This window comes from Dermacentor andersoni, chromosome 1 (assembly GCF_023375885.2).
Source record: "Dermacentor andersoni chromosome 1, qqDerAnde1_hic_scaffold, whole genome shotgun sequence".
Lineage (NCBI taxonomy): Eukaryota > Metazoa > Arthropoda > Arachnida > Ixodida > Ixodidae > Dermacentor > Dermacentor andersoni.
The window spans coordinates 284,073,281-284,090,796 of record NC_092814.1 but is presented as its reverse complement, the minus strand read 5'-3'; the positions used below and the strand labels follow the sequence as shown (position 1 = coordinate 284,090,796).

The window sequence follows — 17,516 nt, the reverse complement described above, 5'->3', positions numbered from 1 at the left end:
GGAGTACGGGTCCCGGGAGTACGGTTCCCGGGAGTACGGGTCCCGGGAGTACGGGTCCGTCCCACTGTACCTCAAGGTTGTTTTTTCGTGAAGGCCTTAGGATCATGACACTAAAAAGAAAAATGATTTCTTCTGGATTAGTAAATTGCCTCTCTACTACATCAAAAACACAACTCTTACCACGATAAGGGGCTTGGTAAGCCAGAAAAAACGCAAGGACGAAATACGGGTGGCGACGCCTCCTTGAAGTTCCCGCACCTGGTCGCTGTGGCATCATGGATTTTTATGGCATCTTCTAGGGCATACTTAATTATATAGTGGTACAGATTGACTAGATTGTGTTCTAAAGGAACCAAATATTCAACATGGCAAGTTTCGGGAACCTTTACTCAGCCAACGCGGCCCAAATTCGATAAAATACTTTGAAATTCCTGACGTCACACTTACGTACCGGCGTCGAGGTTTCGGCGCGAAATTGAAATACTCATACTTCACCTTCATTTTCTCGTCTAATAATCAAACTATTATTTTGAAATGACTGCCTGCAGTGTTCTCAAACGATGCTTTATTAGTCTAAACTGATTTGTTGTTTCGCTTTAGTGTCCCTTTAAATGTTCGCCTACGCACATTTCTGTCATAGTACGCCTTCGCGGTTTCCTGGGCCTCTTTTGGGTTTTTTCAACCAGTTCACGCGAGACGCTTAAGCAATCCAGCAATTTTGAAACGTAACTCACCATCGTCTGGCTTTCACCTGTTCCTTCCCACATTTCTCTTAACATTCTGAGGGGAGAACGGATCGTCCGACCGTGCACCAGCTCGGAAGGAGTGAAACCCGTTGCCTTATGTGGGACCATTCTCAACGCGAAGAGGGTTGCGGGTAAACAGACCTCGCAGTCTGCTTTCTGTTCATGTCACAATGCACGTAACACTCTCTTAAGCACCGAGTGCATCTTCTCAACGCTGTTCGACTGTGAATGATACACGGAGCTGTGTATCAGCCGCACACCACACCTTTCTAGGAACGTCGTGGTTAAAGCACTTCTAAATACCGTCCCCTGGTCAGCCTGAATCTCTGCAGGAAAACCGACTCTCGCAAACGCGGACAATAGAGCGTCGACTATCTCGGTGGAGCTCAGTTCCTTCAAAGGAATCGTTTCAGGAAACTTTGTCGCGGGACTAGAGCATGGTCAAAAGGCACTTGCACCCTGATCTAAGGGAACCAACTTTAAAGGTGCCTTGCGTTTATCTCCCGGCTTCTCAACTCGCTGACACGCGTCACAGGACCTTACATAATTTTCCACATCCATAAAGCACCCTGGCCAGTAATATTCTAACAAGAGCCTCTCCTTCGTTTTGTTGATTCCTAGATGGCCCGACCAGCGATTTCCGTCACAAAGTCAGGAGATCCGCCCGATACCTCTCCGGAACGATTAACTGATCGAGGATACGGCCCCTACGATCTCGGTAGTGTCTATACAGCAGTCCTCCCTTTTCGTGGATGGTAACGTTGCGCCTAGCTATGCCCTCTTTCGCGTTATAGTGTAAACGTGTCAGAGTCTGGTCCCTCAGTTGCTCCGAGCTGAGCGACTCCCTGTCCACTATGGAGAAGCCTGTCAAAGCCCCTAGAGGCAGGTGAAAGTACAGAGCTGCTCTCCCTTTGTGTTACTTCCACTAACGACCTTTCTTCGCTACGCGAGTTTTCTACGGGGATCCTTTTAATTGGCACCTCTGCTGTCACACTCTTTTCTTTTTCCTCCGTTGTCCGAGGTTCTACTAGGGAATGCGCTTCCTCGCGTTCCGCCACAACTGCGCTGGGATCCTCGGTCAGCTGAGCGGCGATTTCGCGTGCTCGCAAGCGGGTTAACGCCTTCATTCTTCCTTCTCCGAAATCCTGACCGCGGTCCCGTAACAAACGCTCCGAATGGTTTGAAAAGAGATACGAATAATCCATTGGTAGCGCCTTCGAAACGCCTCCCTCTGTCTCTAGTTCTCCGAAAGGACCGGAAATTGTCACTCATGCTATTGGCAGACACACGCTGTGTTCCTCTAGCACTGACTTGATCCAAGTTACCTTCCCTGTATAGTCCTCGACATTTACAAAAGAAGGGTGAACTAGGTCCATGGCTGTTCCTCTGTCTCTTAATACCTTACAGATTGTTCCGCTAATCCGTCGCTCCTGGAGGTATGGACGGAGAAGCTCCAAGCTTTCGTCGCTTCCGCCCACTGTAACGGTTGGCGTGTAAAAAAGGATGCTCAACCACCATGCCTCATCGAGAGAACACCATGCGCGTTCATCGAGGTCAGACGTGCCTAACCACTGCTCCACGCCACGTACTTCGGCCCGAACCGCCGCCCCCAGCCAGGGGCCCCGGAGGCACCGCGAGCGGCCCGGCTGGCCTCGAGACCCCGGCGGCTCCGGCTCCCCAGCTCCGGAGAGACGCTCAGCCGCCGAGCTAAGCCTCACTCGGACTCCGCCACTCCGCCGGCACCGCCGGCGACGCCAGCCGTTAACATGGAAGTAGCGGTTGAAGGCCACACCGTAACCGCACAAGAGCTCCAGTCAGACGATTGGACACCAGTACTATATAAAGCCTATGCCTCCCGACCGGCCAGTTCGCCGAAACCACCTCAACGCTCCGACAACGCTACCTCCGAGGCAGCAAACCCGAACGCCAGGAACACGGCGCCCGACGCAGCAGCCGCAACCAGCAGCGGCAAGACGCCGGCCCGCCTACCACCTGCGACCAAGGAGGCTCGCCTCACAGTGGAACGCAGCAAGCAAGTGCCGCTACTCCCACCCAACGCTATTAGAGTGCTCTTTCGCCCGCGAGGTGAAGTGCGACTCCTAGACATCCCAACACCTCGACTCAGAAAGGCAGTGCAGACCCAGCTCCAAATCACTCTACCGGACGACTTATGCCTACGCATCCACCCGACCAACAATACTTTCACCATGGCAACAACACATTTCCCAACAGCCGAGACTCTGAAGACGCTGACCTCCGTCACCATTGGACACCGAACCTACCCGTGCGCAGCTTACGTGGCACCTCCACCGGGGGCTACCAGAGGAGTCATAACAAACGCCTATGACGACGAGACCCCAATGCTACTCTACCAAGACCTGGTCAGAAGAAATCCAGAGCACACCATATTAGCAGCCCGACGCATGGGAAAGACGCACTCCATCCTAATCACCTTCGACGCAAGTGCAGTCCCGAACTCCATCAAATACATGGGAGCCATCCACCGCTGCACCGAATACCGCGGCAGTCCGGAAGCCTGTACAAATTGCAGACAACCGGGTCACCGTTATGACGTATGCCCAAGCCCCAAGACCAATCTTTGCCCCCGCTGTGGAGTACAGCATCCGCAACAAGAACCACCTTGCACGCCTAATTGCATTCTGTGCGTCCTACCGACCCATTGCGCTGTCCAGCTGTGTTGGGAAGGTCATGGAAAGAATGATTCTCACCCGCCTAGAGTGGTATCTTGAGCGCCACAACGTATACCCCGAGGCCATGGCTGGTTTTAGAAGAGGCCGTTCCTCCATTGACAACGTCATCGACCTCGTCACGTCTGTACAAGAAAAACACCACAAGCGTATATCGGTTGCACTATTCCTCGACGTGAAAAGCGCCTATGATAATGTAACGCATGAAGCCATCATAGATGCCCTGGAAAATGATGGAATTGGTGGACGCATGTTTCAGTGGATTCGGAGCTATTTATTCCAAAGATCCTTTGTGCACAGTGCAGATTGCCGAACCCCTGACCATTACACTTGCCGTGGCGTCCCTCAGGGTGGGGTTCTTAGCCCCACTTTGTTCAACCTTGCAATCCTTGGACTTGCCGACGTTCTACCACATACAGTAAACTGTTCCATATATGCTGACGACATATGCATATGGGCCTAGGCAGTTACGCGTCTCCAGGTGCGTGCACGGCTCCAAAAAGCAGTGACCCTAACATCATCGTACCTGCGTGCTCAAGGCCTCAGCATTTCGACCGAGAAGTGTGCCTTAGTCGCTTTTACACACAGCCCATGACCTGGCACCCCATTTCTATTGACCACCAACCAATTTCCTACGCAAAAACTCACCGATTCCTAGGCGTTATTATAGACAGAGACCTTTCATGGAGCCCCCACATCTCATACTTGAAGAAGAGGCTTACTTCTACCTCCCATATACTAAGGTTTCTTGCCGGTAAAACGTGGGGCACATCCGTGGCATCTATGCTTCAACTATACAGGACGCTCTTCCTAGGATACTTGCGATACAGCACACCAGTGCTGTCCAATGCTAACAAAACTAACATCTATGTCCTACAGAGCATTCAAGGCCAAGCCCTTCGAACATGTCTGGGGCTACCTCGAAATGCTTCAACTGTGGCAACAATTGCCACCGCGGGAGACCACCCAATATTGACCTATATAGCTATCGACGCACTCCGGGCGCATGTTCGCCATATATCCAGAGTGCCTGACCACCATCTCGCTCGCTTGCCCGAGAAAAGACCCAAGGCAGCGTTCTCCAGATCAATTGCGGCTAACGGGCACTCTGTCTTTGAGGCACTCACCCGCAACAAGAACGCCATCCCCTATGTGGTGCTTGAAAAAGCCTCCTGTGTACTTTGCTGTTCCAGGAATAGTGAAGAAAGCTAGCCTGACCACCGCGGCTCTCAAGCAGATCACATTGGAACTTTTGCATCGTTCATACGCTAACCGAATCCATGTTTGCACGGATGGTTCCGTCTCGGAAAAATCTATGGGCGCCGTTGTTCTACCATCTCAATCGGTCGTCATCAAGTTTAAGACTTCACACGTAACGGCATCTACAGGTTCCGAACTGGCCGCTCTTCGCGCTGCTGTCGAATATATTGAAAAAGAACTGCCCAACAAATGGGCAATATTGTGTGACTCGAGAGCAGCCCTCCAGAGCTTGCGAAGTTTACGACGTGGCAATTATGAACAGCTGGTGTCACAAATCAACGAAACCTGCCATTGCGCTTCTGAACGAGGACATGATATCATATTTCAGTGGCTGCCGCGACATTGTGGCATCGTTGGTAATCACCTCGCCGATGACGCTGCCCGACGTGCCCAGGCTGGCTCACCGACACTCCTTATACCTTTATCGAGAGTCGACGCTGCAAGAGAGCTTCGTAGTCTCGCTCGTACCATCACGTTAAGTTACTGGCATACACCACAGAACTCTAAGTGTCGTTTATACAGCCTCGACACATCACTGAAACTTAAATTAACAGCGAATCTTCCACGACGTGACGCAACACTGCTATGTCGGCTGTGGGTAGGAGTAGCATTCACCAACTCTACAGCTATCGTATTGGAATGGAGGATTCACCAATGTGCGCTAAGTGCAAGTGTGCAGAGACCATCAGTCACCTTCTGTGCCACTGTTCTCGCTTCGATAATCAACGTGAGACTCTCCAGTGTTCCTTGAATAGACTGGATGACAGGCCATTTACGGAAGCGAAGATCTTGGGAGCCTGGCCTCACAGTTCATTAGCGCAGAAAGCAGTTCTAGCGCTTTTATGCGAAGCATATTAACGTATGTTTCGGGCCTTCGCACGACGCCCGGCGGTGGCCACCATTGACCCTGAAGTGGGGTCACGTGACATGACGTCACGTGATGACGTCACACAGGCTGCAGATGGGGCCTCATATCGCTCCGTCGGTCGCCTCCCGGCGGTGGCCACCATTGACCTTCAAGTGACCTTCAAGTAGGTCACGTGACATGACGTCACGTGATGACGTCACACCGGCTGCAGATGGGGCCTCATATCGCGCCGTCGGTCGCCTCCCGGCGGTGGCCACCATTGACCCTGAAGTGAGATCACATGATGTGACGTCACGTGATGACGTCACACCGGCTGCAGATGGGGCCTCATATCGCGCCGTCGGACGTCGCCCGGCGGAGGCCTCCACGCTTCGGTTCGCGCCGTCGCGCGCGACGCGGCGGCGGCGCCACGATCGCTGCATCACGTGATATGTGACGTCACGCGAGGGACAAAAGAATGTCACGCACCGACAAAAGAATGTTAGTCTGCACGGGAGACTTCAATAAGGACCCGGTGAGAGACAGGACATTTCTGCAGGCCGTCGAAGAAAGATATGCCCTCGGCTTGTGTCAACTACAGCCAAAGTCCACGACTCAGTGGGGAAACAGTTTAGACTTGGTGTTGTGTAGAAATGCTCAAAGACAATACAGAATAAGTGACGTGCAAACCAAGAGTCATGCATTTACGGACCATAAGAGTGTGTTTGTCGGGCTGCAAAGAATAAAGTACGACGATTAACCTAAAACCACGTCTCCGTTACTTAGCCCCATCCACACTGAGGCAGCTGCTTAACATGCTTCGCATCCACTGGGCTTAACCTTGATAAGCCTCCAATTTTTTCACTACCTGAAGGCAACAGACTTCAGTGCCCGACTATAGGCATCCTACACTTAAGTTCTCTCTCTCTCTCTATTTCACTCCCCATTCCCCTTCCCACGTGTAGGGTAGCAAACTGGACTCAGTCTGGTTAACCTCCCTGCCTTTCCTTCTTCCCTTCTCTCTCTGTGCGAGGGCCCTCACCTTACGGGCACGGGATCGTGCAAGGGACGAAACCTTCACCAGACACGGAAACAGCCGAGCCAACCACAAACGCGGCATCAAGAATTGATCACATCCGGGGACAATTTTCCCCAGTTGTCGCCCAGCCAACACAAGCAAGCCTGGACAGCGCCGTTGAAGCAAGCCTGGGACACTCCCCTCTCTTCTCACAAGCACATGCCATCCATGACAGCGACTCCCAATCTACAACACGCCCTTGCGAAATCTCAGGAGGAGGCAGCGGCGGCCAAAGCAGAAGCTACAGAACCCGGAAAGAAGCCGCCGCCCTTCATCAACATATCGCCAAACTGGAAACCCAGATAAGTGCTCTTGCCTCTGGATCTCCCATTCCACCTGTCCCCGCTCCTGCCGCATCCCAGCCTCCCACCCCCAACCCACCCACCGCCCATACCTTGCCCAGTCACTCCAACCCTACTTTCTCTCCTGATTTGCTAGCAATGGAGGCTGACACGGAACCCTCTGCAAATTCAACGCCATGCACAGCACCCACTCCCTCCACCGCTACCTCACGAGACGACATTCCAACCCTGCTTGAGTCCTTCGCTGCTCGCTTTGAGGCAAAATTGCAGGACGCTCTTACTCACATCAACCAGAAATGTGCGACCATTAAAAACGCGGTAATTCCCATAACACAAGACAATACTGCTTTTAACCAACGATTAGACGTGCTAACCCAAGGCTTCTCTGACCGATGTAGCGATCTTGAGTCCCGGCTCCATTCTTACTCAACCGCCCTCCCGAAGCGGGACCCCACCCCAAATAGACGCAAGAAGGCTAAAGCAACGGAAGGAAACGACAACCCTTTGCCTGCCATAGCTCACGACTCCCACCCCCCCGTTATTCCTTCCCCTCCTATCGACTCTCATGATGGCAGCTCCAAACCATAATCTTACACTCTGGCAGTGGAACTGCCGGGGCTTTCGCCAGAAGCGTCATGTAGTCCACCAACTGCTGTCCTGTGCAACGGGGACCGACATCCTTGCCCTGCAGGAACCCTCCAACCCACTTACCCTCCCTGGCTATACTCCTATTCTGCCCACATCCCCCCTACCCACCCGGGTAGCGTTTCTAGTTAGTCGCTCAATCACCACCATCCCCCATACCCTACCGATTCAAGAGATTGATCACCTTCTAATTGAGCTTGTGCCGCAACACGCTCGAGCGAACAGTCTCTTCATCCTAAATGTATACAGCCATCCAAAGTGCCTACAAGGCAACTTCGAACGCCTCTTTACACTTGCGAAGCGCATAGCAAACAAGTGCCCCTTACTCGTTGTAGGGGACTTTAATGCCCCGCATACGGCCTGGGGTTACCCACATGACACACCGAAAGGCCGTCAGGTGTGGTTGGCAGCGCAACAAGCCGGTCTCTCTCTACTCACCGACCCTACCTCTCCTACACGCACGGGAACTAGCGTCTGTAGAGACACTACGCCAGACTTTACGTTCGCACATCGCCTCCCTCACGCCACATGGTGCAACACGCAAGAGAATTTGGGTAGTGACCCCCCCCCCCCATTGCATCATCGAAATTCTAAACATTCAACTGCCCCGCCGACCTCCCAGAGGCTCCACTTTCACGAAGTGGGATTCTTTCCGATCGTGTAGAGCAGCCCGCACCTCCGCCCCCATCAAGGACATCTCCGAATGGTCCAAACAACTACAAAGTGATGTCCGACTCGTAACTCGTCCCCTATGGGAGGTCTATCCCAACGACACAGTTCACTCCCACCTCATACATCTATGGGAAGCTAAAGCAAGCCTAGAACGACGCTGGCAAAGGCAGCGTTGGAACCGGACACTTAGACGCCGCCTCGCCCGTCTCAACAAAGAGATAGAGACACACGCAGCGACTCTTTCACGACAAAACTGGGAGTCACTATGCAACAAGCTAGATGGCAATATGAGTTTACCTCAGACCTGGAGCCTCTTTTGACACTTAATAGACTCCACACAGTCTAAGACTACACAAAGACACAACCTCAACAAACTCATACATACTTCCGATACACCTCCATTGGAACTCCTCCAAGAACTTCGAAATCTGTACTTCCCCACACACCCTCCTTTAACACATCCCGACTATACAGGCCCCCTAACGACTTCTTCGACCAACCCATTACAGAAGCATAAGTTCAGGCTGAACTCCAGAGACTTAACACGTGCTCAACCCCCGGTCCGGACGGGGTACATAACAAGGCACTCCGGAATCTCGACGCCGAATCCATTACGGCCCTTACCGAATACTTTAACGGGTGCTGGCAAAAGGGCACCCTCCCACCGAAATGGAAAGAGGCCAAAGTCGTCTTCATACCAAAACCCGGGAAGCCTCTGCTCACCTCTAACCTCAGACCCATCTCTCTGACATCTTCGGTGGGCAAACTGATGGAACACGTACTCCAGACCAGGCTCTGCCGTTACCTAGAAAGCAATGATCTGATGCCCACCTGCATGCTTGGATTTCGTCCCGGACTTTCCACACAGGACGTCTTCCTACAGCTAAAACATCACATTCTAGATTCCCAAACCAACGACACCAAAGCTATCCTAGGTGTGGCTCTTACTAAGGCATTTGACAACGTTACACACTCAGCTATCCTACAAAACCTTACAACCTTGGGAGTCGGAGCCAGGATGTGCAACTACATCCGAGACTTCCTCGGCCACCGTACAGCCACACTTACTTTCGGCGACCACAGCCTCCCAGGTATCACACTCAGGGCACGAGGTACGCCCCAGGGAGCCGTCCTTTCCCCTATATTATTAAATATAGCACTCCTTCACCTACCCCAACAACTAGCTCAAATCCCTGACATCCATTTTAGCCTCTACGCCGACATCACTGTCTGGACAAACCGAGGCAGTAACGCCGAAATAGAAGAACACCTACAATTGGCACTAACCACCATCGACATATATGTACGAGAGCGTGGCCTGACCTGCTCCCCCTCAAAATCGGAGCACTGTCTATACCGCCACAAGCAACACGATTCAGTCGTTCCTCCCATCACCCTTACGCTTGGCACCCACCCCATCCCACTAGTATCCAAAATCCGAGTGCTAGGACTAGTTATCCACTTTCATGGCGCGGACGGTGAAGTCATACTCTCCAAACACACGCTCAACAGACCACCCGACTGATTCGCCGCATAGCGAACCGCCGGGCTGGCTTACGCGAGGGGAACACGCTTCGCCTCACCCAGGCTTACATAATACGCCGCACCGCATATGCTCTTCCTTACCTACCCCTTCAACAGAAGGAGAGAGATCTGGGAAACGCGCTCCTACAGAGTTGCATGAAAGCAGCTCTACGCCTTCCTCCCAGCACATCCAATGACCGACTCCTCAAACTCGGTGTCCACAACACCTTTGAGGAACTCAAAGAAGCCACCTTTACGGCACAAATATCCCGTCTATCTAACTCGGAGGCTGGCCGCACTCTGTTATCACAATTAAGCCTAACCCCAATTAGACACCCTACCGAGAGGGTCCCCCTTTCTCCTATTCTCCACTCTAACCTGAACATACCCCTTTCCCCAAGAACATGAACCCTGAGCGAGACGGGAACCGCCGAATAGCAAGGGCTCGGGCCCTCCACAAACAGTATGGCGAGGACCATGAGGTGGTCTACGTGGACGCAGCGGAATATACGTCAGGCTCTCGTATGGCCTTGGCGGTAGCCGACAATCAAGCAAACCTTCTAACCTCCAGCTCAATCATCACCAATTCCACCACAGAGGCAGAAGAGGCAGCCATCGCGCTTGCTCTCATCTCTACATCTGCCACCAAAATTATCACTGACTCCAAATCCGCCATTCTCAACTATGCCAATGGCTACATATCCCGCACCGCTGCGCGCTTACTACGCTTCTGGCAGCCCCGGCGCCGCATAACCATAATCTGGACGCCAGCACATGCCGGCCTCCCCGGCCACGAGGAGGCTCACTCCTTCGCCCGAGGTCTCACATTCCTGGCAGTGGGAGCCGAGCCCCCTCTACGGGCCGGGGAGTGCCTGCGCTCCTTCCGTGATATTCTCTCGTACTACCGGGACAAAAGAAGGGAATACACACCCCCAGCACCATCCCTCACCATAGAGCAGGCCGCACATTGGCGTCGACTACAAACTCGGACTGCTCCATACCCCATACTACTACATGCCAGATACCCAGACCAATTCCCCTCAACATGCAACCTTTGCGGCAAACCAGGAGACTTCCTGCACACCCTCCTCACGTGCCCCACCTTCCCTCATCCCCCATCACCTGCCGTGGCAGTGTCTTACTGGGAGACTCTTCTGACCTGCATTTCCGCTCAAGACCAGTGCTGGATCATCTCCAGTGCAATAAGAAGGATTGCGCTTCAAGGACTCTCCTTCGCTTTGTAAGGGTGCCCCCTCATAGTAAGGGAGCACCCAGGTGCCATGTAGGGGCTTCGCCCCCTACCATTCATATCATTGGCAATAAATGTTTCTACCACCACCACCAGGCTTCATCGAAACGAAGGGTGAATTCCCAATTTGTTGTGGTTGTCTCGAGGGGTCTGCCTGGCGCCCCGCAGTGCTTACAGGCCTATTTGTGTGTGTGATACTTTAGAGGGACCCTTTCCATGAACTGTCAAGCTCTACAGTAGAATTTCTGCGAACCAACGTCGCTTAGAAGAATGGATCAATCGTCCATCCACAATCAGACACGCTTTCCGCGAACCAAACAGGCCCCGCGGGTTGCCGCCAGAGGAAGCAAGCCCGTACCACCTTACCTGGGAGCATGAATCAGCAGCCTCATCCCCGACCAGACCTGCGGGTTGCCCCCTGCGGAAGCAAGCCCGTACCACCTCACCTGGGAGCATGGATCAGCAGCCCCATCCCCGACCAGGCACCAGGGTTGCCACCTGCGGAGGCGGGGCCGTGCAAGCTCATCGGGGAGGAGTGATCAGCTGCCCATTCACAACCCGACTCAGTGCCTGTCACGTGATGTTGACGTGAGCAAGATCCCGCCTACGACTTTAGTGGGCCTATTTAAAGGGCCCCGCAATGTACTTTTTCACTTCATTCTCTTCTCATCTTTCACCAACCATTGAATAAACCGTGCAAGTTTCGCAAGTAAAACTCTTGCTTGGGCTAGTTGGTTCATGCTTGAATTAGTAAAGCAAATTAGTAAGAATTAGTAATTAACAAAGCTTTCGCACCGATCCTGCCATATTGTGCGTCAACCTGATTGCCGTACCAGCTTGCCAGTGGCGCCGGTCCTGTCGTTCGTGTTCTTCTTGAGTCCTGGTCCTTTGCGCCTTGCCTTTCCTAATTCAAGCATGAACCAACTAGCCCAAGCAAGAGTTTTACTTGAGCATATTTCTTCTACATTGGGCCCTTTCTTTCAACAAAGCTTTCGCACCGATCATGCCATCCTGTGCGTCAACCTGATCGCCATCTCAGCTTGCCAGTGGCGCCGGTCCTGTCGTTTGTGTTCCTCTTCTTGAGTCCTGGTCTTCTGCGCCTTGCCTTTACTAATTCAAGCATGAACCAACTAGCCCAAGCAAGAGTTTTACTTGAGCATATTTCTTCTACATTGGGCCCTTTCTTTCAACAAAGCTTTCGCACCGATCCTGCCATTTTGTGCGTCAACCTGATCGCCATCTCAGCTTGCCAGTGGCGCCGGTCCTGTCGTTTGTGTTCCTCTTCTTGAGTCCTGTTTTTCTGCGCCTTGCCTTTACTAATTGAAGCAAGTTTCGCACTAGCCATCGTCTCGTCCCTGCCTGATCGCCATGGACTACCGGACGCTTGCAGCCCGCGGACAAGGCCACGCTACCCAATAATAACGTCGGTCGAGCTGAGAGAAACAGGTGTCGCAACAACTGGTCGGCAGCGGTGAGGTACGCTACCCTGGAGAACGCAACACCACGTAGGAAAGCACTACCGGCTTTTTTTGCAATCCGAGACATAGTGACCTAGGCCCTGGCACTGATAACATCGTACCAGTCGCCTCTCCTCGAACTCTCGCGTATCAACCTTCTTTGTCCCCTCCTCCGGAGGGCTGCTAGCTCCTTTATCGTTGTTCCCTTCCTGACCTTTTTTCATCGACTCGGCCCTCTCGGTAGCTTTTACCTGTGTCTGTTTTTCGAGGTGGATATACGTTCCATTTGAACGCTCGTCGTCGGTAGAGAGTTTTCGTCGCATCACGTACTCATCAGCTAGCCGAGCCGCCTTATCTACCGTGTCTACGGCATCTCTGTCATGCACCCAAAACCTCACTGACTGTGGAATGCTGCGATAGAATTGTTCGAGACAAATACACTCTATAATTTTGTCTCTACTTTCGTAGACTTTGGCACCCTTAAGCCACTCAGCAAGGTTTGTTTTCAAACCGTACGCAAACTCTGAGTAGCCCTCGCCGCTCTTTTTGCTCGCTTCTGTGAATCGCTGCCTAAATGCTTCCGGGGAAATTCGGTACCTCCTCAACAGCGCTGCCTTTACTTTCCCGTAGTCTTCCGCGTCATTCGCCGTTAATCTTGCGACTACGTTCGCTGCCTCACAAGGCAACAAAGTCACCAACCGCTGTGACCAGGTGCCCTGAGCGAAATTACACCTTTCACAAGTTCTCTCGAAATGAACCAAGAATAAGACAATTTCCTCACCAACCTTGTACGGTTTCATCCACTGGTCCATCCGACGTGGCTCGACCTCGCTTGATCTGCTACGGATGTCCCCTTCACTGCCCGCCGCTGGACGCGATTTCTGAAGTTCAACCTGTAGCTCTGCCATCTCTTTCTTGTGCTTTACCCGTTCTCGCTTACGCTCACGCTCACTCTCACGTTCTTGACGCTCACGCTCCCGTGTTTCTTGTATCACCTCCCAACAAATCTTACTGCTTTCGTCATTATTGCCACTATCTTGAATTGCTTTTGGATAGCTGGCTTATTCATCTTTTCGTCGGCCTCAATTCCCAACTCGTCGCACAATAACAAGTCTGACCTCGTCAACCTTCTAAGATCCATGGCAGCTGCCCCGACTGGTGGTTAGAACTGTTTTCCTTAAATAATTTGTGCAAACACAAAATATGCAACTAATTCACGATTCCTAGAACCATCAAAATAAACACGCAAAATTTGAAGTCTGGCGAATCAAAAGGAAAAAAACCACGCGCTCCCTCACGGATGCAGCACCCTGCCATCTGGTTCATCTGGACTAGGGAAATCCCAGTCGCACGCTTTGAGGCTGCTGTGATATCTGACTATCTTCAGGAACTCCTCTAGCCACTATCTTCGACTCATCTTCAAAAGCATGTCAAAAATTAAATTGTGGGGTTTTACGTGCCAAAACCCCGATCTGATTATGAGGCACGCCGTGGTGGGGGACTGCGGAAATTTGGACCACCTGGGTTCTTTAACGTGCACCTAAATCTAAGTACACGGTTGTTTTTGCATTTCGCCCCATCGAAATGCGGCCGCAGTCCCCGGGATTCGATCCCGCGACCTCGTGCTTAGCAGCCCAGCACCATAGCCACAAAGCAACCGCGGCGGGTGCAAGAGCATCTTGTCCCAAGGTTAGCAACTTCTTTCGATTTAGGCCGCTGACCACATAATGCACTTGCTATATAGTTGGCGATGATCGCCACCGTATTTTGCACATTGGTTTTCGTTTGTGCCCGTTTTGAAGTCATGTGGTATCCCTTATCGATTTACACCGCTGCTCCTAACTGCAGTATATGGCCAAGTGCTATAGTGGTGACATTTAAAAAACCGAGGCAAGTCTTACGTAGTCGACGATTTCTTGCCTTGTGAAGCCCAAGTTCACCTTTCAAGGTGATCAGTGTTTGGAGAAAAATTCCTTGCGCCGGGACTTCCACTCGGAAGTTTGGACGCGGCGAGTGACTCTCGTTACGTGATGCACGCCTTCCGGTGTGAGATACCTGACAGTTCCTTGCCTGTGCACCACTTCGGCACTCCTCCACCGATACAAGTGTTTTTCAGATATGAATTGGGCGCTCGTGCATAGATGGCGATCCCTGAGACCGACCTAAAGCTGAAGAAAGTTGTCACTTGACCTTTTGTACAGACATTTAATGGAAGCATTGCAAAGTGCTTCCTGAGCCATAAACGGGCTCCTAATTGGCGACGCGCTGAGGCTTTTTTTTTTTTTGTCTACGCGCGGACCACAGCTCAGATACCGGTTTAATGAAGCCGACAGTTCTCTCTTTTCGACTGCGCACGAGTCAGGAGCCCTCATCATCCACATCTGCCATGTCAGCTACATCACCATCACCGATGAACATAGACTCGTCTGTTTCTGCAGCAGCAGAATGAGACAGGGTTGTTCCCAGCCTCATCCAGTTAGCGCTGGCTCGGTGTCAAGTCTGGGGAAGGCACGACGGTGCCCTATAGCTACTGCCATCTCTGGATCTCCTGGTTCCTTTCGAATCGGCGAATGACGAAGACGCCATCGGCCGCCGATTGAAAAGGTATCTTCGCGAGTTGTCAGACGTCAAGCTTCGACAATTACGGCTATCAAAGCGTTGAAAAGATGCAAAACTGCCGGAAGAGAGAGCAGCGGGTATCTATCGTGCATGTATATTTTTGTGTGTGCGTGAAGGAGGACGAACTTCCTCTTTCTGTGCCGAAATCTTGTGGTAATGTTCAAGCGCCACTGCATTCGCTCGTGTCCAAGCTTCACCAATTGCGCCCTGTCACCACAAGTTGTGCTAAAATAGCGTAAAGTTGCGTTCACATGCTGTCATTTATATGTAGTCTTCTTGTGCCTTGTATTTTGAGCAGTTTGGGCGGAAGATTTGTTTCAAAAATACAAGCTTGGTTTTTACATTTAGGATTTTTTTTTTCTGTTTCATGATCATATATTTTTAGAACTTAAGTCACTGCTTCTGTTCGCAAGCAAGCGCATGACACATAAATGCGCAGGTGGCGTACAAATTTACGTGTCATGCTTGCGTGTCTGCTAGGGCACTAGAAGGACGAAAACATCGTGCAGAAGAACGTACATAACAAAGTATAGAGATATATAGCACTGATCTGTGTATTTTATTCCTTGTGTTCCTCACTTTGCCCGGTGTTTTTCACCATCGAGAACCCATCAAGCAGCCCAAATTTCCACTTTACACTAGCTATGACATGTAGTGTGAGCAGTTTCAAACATTCGTTGGAATTGTGCGATGTTACAGAAGCACAGCAAGTTGGGCTAGCTGAATTCTTGCAATGCTCATGGATCTTGCTACTGATGGTCCCACTGGAAGTCCTTTGATATACCACGGAGGTAAACAGAAGTCTGTGGGACATCCTAATGTCAGAAGGAAAATGGTCTTTGGGCGTCCGATGGACTAAAATGCCTCCTGTGGCGTAGAGAGCACTTTTCATTGACATGTGTATAAGAGGAACTTATAAGCTTGATAATGGGGTTACTCTTTTCCTTTGCATAAAAACAGAGCAGCGCTGCTGCAATGAGTAAACAGACCTCACAACACCGAACCGCGCTTGTGTTTGCAACACCTCTTTCAGTTAAGGTACTACACATCGCCTATCGTTCTTTCATTTCTTGCCCTCGGCGTTCCCGGGATGGCGCTGCCTTCCCGCGGCCCTTGTACTCCACGCGGCTACTCCCCTCTTCGACTTCTTCCTTCTCCCCTTTCTCTCAGTCCCTCTCCAAATCAACCCGACAACGACCGAGTACACTCTGCCCTCGCTGCGCGCGTAACTTCTCTCCGATGCCTCTTTCTCTCGACGAGCAGATGTTCCCTCGCTGCCTCCTCCCCGACGGCTGCACCACCTTTCCCACCAGGTGAGTTCACGGCGGGGGGAACGGCGTTCGGCTGCTGCCGTCCCGGACCCACACACGCGCAAAAGCTACGCAAAGTAGCAGCGGCGCCGAAGTAATAAAAGCACAAAGTTCCTCGCAAATGAAAGACGGACAGGCTCTTCCTCTCGCAGTCCTCTCCCGGTTCTCCTCTCCGCAGAGAGCCGCCCTCGTAGATAGCAGCCGCACTGGTGGACCGGCCTGGCATTGTCAGTGGCAGCGTTGCAGCGGGTCGGTCTGAGCTCCTCTTTTTCGGCGTGGCATCGTCGCCCTCCTCCGTCTCGTCGCCGTCGTCTGCTCTTTCCTCCGGTTGTTCGCCGCCCCGTGTGATGCGTGCCCGTGGATAGCGCGTCGCCCCTTCTGGATGCCCCACCAGGGGCCAACTCGTCTTGTGATGTCGGCCACGCCGGCTTGGCCCATGCGGCACTTCACATTCTCGGTGAGTTCGTTGTGTTTTGGGTCGGTAGGCTTGTGGCCCCAGGCAGTGTGTGCGTGTGCGCGTCCTGCGTGGTGGAAAAAGAAAGAGTCAACGTCCCGTGACATCACCCGGGGGTCCGCGCCGGATATGCGCTCCGGGGCGCTTTCCCTCTCCCACACCGGACGACGTTCACTCGTTCACAAACTCGGGGTTTACTTTTGTTCTCCCTGGCGAGTTGGACAACTCGAGATACCGGGAATGAGGATCGACCCGTCAGCAGTGGGCAGGAGGTTTTTGAACGACGGGGTAGCATACGCGGGATATGCAGGAGGTTCTGTGTTCGAGGAGTGAAGCGCTGCTAAACGACGCCGAAGACTGCAAAAACTGTCTAATCTCAACAAAGACGAGTTTTGTTTCTAAGTGAAGTCGTTGCTTAGTGCCGCAATGAATTTATCTGACACTTTGAAATAGGCGATTTCATCGCGCTGGTTTGCGTAAGCACATGGCACGTATTTCCCCCTTAAAATTGAAGGCGCAAGAGGGATCAAGCTACTTAAGCCCATAAGTCTATGATGGCAAGCATTAAGACATGATAATTATTAATAGCGACTGTAAAAAGGTTTCGTGTTTCGATTAAGGTATCCGGCACTGCCTCTGCAGGTT

General features: G+C 52.0%; 1 protein-coding gene and 1 pseudogene across 2 annotated transcripts in view; one reads left to right on the top strand and one right to left on the bottom strand.

Annotated features, from left to right (window-relative positions):
* Positions 1-1,187: 1,187 nt before the first annotated feature.
* LOC126548325 (uncharacterized) lies at positions 1,188-2,122 on the bottom strand (annotated as a pseudogene).
* Positions 2,123-15,658: 13,536 nt separating this feature from the next.
* Cad88C (cadherin 88C) overlaps positions 15,659-17,516 on the top strand; it is a 170,368-nt gene continuing 168,510 nt past the window's right edge. For both annotated transcript variants that reach the window (XM_050196665.3, XM_050196663.3), the window contains exon 1: positions 15,659-16,874. The gene's annotated coding sequence lies outside the window, so the exon portion shown is untranslated. The remainder of the gene's footprint in view (positions 16,875-17,516) is intronic.